Source organism: Mauremys reevesii, linkage group 14 (assembly GCF_016161935.1).
Source record: "Mauremys reevesii isolate NIE-2019 linkage group 14, ASM1616193v1, whole genome shotgun sequence".
Classification (NCBI taxonomy): domain Eukaryota; kingdom Metazoa; phylum Chordata; order Testudines; family Geoemydidae; genus Mauremys; species Mauremys reevesii.
In genome coordinates, this window is record NC_052636.1 from 12,434,224 (window position 1) to 12,435,254 (window position 1,031).

A 1,031-nucleotide genomic window follows, 5' to 3' on the forward strand; every position below is an offset into this window, starting at 1 on the left:
AGGGGGTACTTGGATTTGAACCAAGGACCATTTGAACTGCAGTCAAACACTCTACCACTGAGCTCTACCCCCATGACTGCTGTGTAGGTAAGTCAGAGATCTTAAAGATTTTGAAGGACAGGCCCTGCCTCAGAGATCTCCTGTTCTGTTCCCAGACCACAGTGCTTTTAAAAATGGGGTTTGATTAAATTTATAGATCCATGTAAACACCACAGCTTGCACACCCACCCCCATAGCTTCCCCCAGTGACAGAGCTACCACCTCTCGGGGAGATGGATTAACTACACGGACGGGACAGCTCCCCTCCGCTTAGAGCATCTTCATTATTTATGAATAGGTGGGAAATAAACTCCTGAATGGACAGTAACCAATTTATCAAATATTGCTGGGTCTGCATTCAATATGGGTACCTGGTCGTATTGGCTGGATTAGTAGGAGCATTGCCGGCAGATCGAGGGAAGTGATTATTCCCTTCTAGTCGGCACTAGTGAGGCCACATCTGGAGCATTGAGTCCAATTTTCGTCCCCCCCACTACAGAAACAAATTGGAGAGAGTCTAGGGGAGGGCAACAAAAATGATTAGGGGGCAGGGGACTTACAAGGAGAGGCTGAGGGCAGAGCCGCCCAGAGGGAGGGCAGGGGGGCAATTTGCCCCAGGCCCTGCAGGGCCCCCATGTGAATACAGTATTCTAGAGTATTGCAACTTTTTTTTATGGAAGGGGCCCCCAAAATTGTTTTGCCCCAGGCCCCCTGAATCCTCTGGGCAGCCCTGCCCACTCCACCCCCTTGACTCGTTCGCCTCCCTCTCAGGCCCCACCTGTGCTCTGCCCTCACTCCCATTGGCCACTTTCCACCCCCGCTCTTCCACTGTGGCTGGGGCCTGCTGGTCCACCTTCCGCTCGCTCCTCTCCTCCCTGAAGGCCTCCTGGTGCCTCTCCACCCCCTACCCCACGGCCTGCCTGCTGCCCCCACCTCTCTGCCCCTCCCCTGAGACCCGCCCCGCCCACCGCCACCCACCTCTCTGCCCCTCC

At 55.0% G+C, this 1,031-nt stretch overlaps 1 non-coding gene across 1 annotated transcript; it reads right to left on the minus strand.

The window, feature by feature from the left end:
• On the minus strand, nt 1–72 carry TRNAC-GCA. The gene has a single exon. It is a non-coding gene; the product is annotated as a tRNA-Cys (tRNA).
• Nucleotides 73–1,031: the final 959 nt, after the last annotated feature.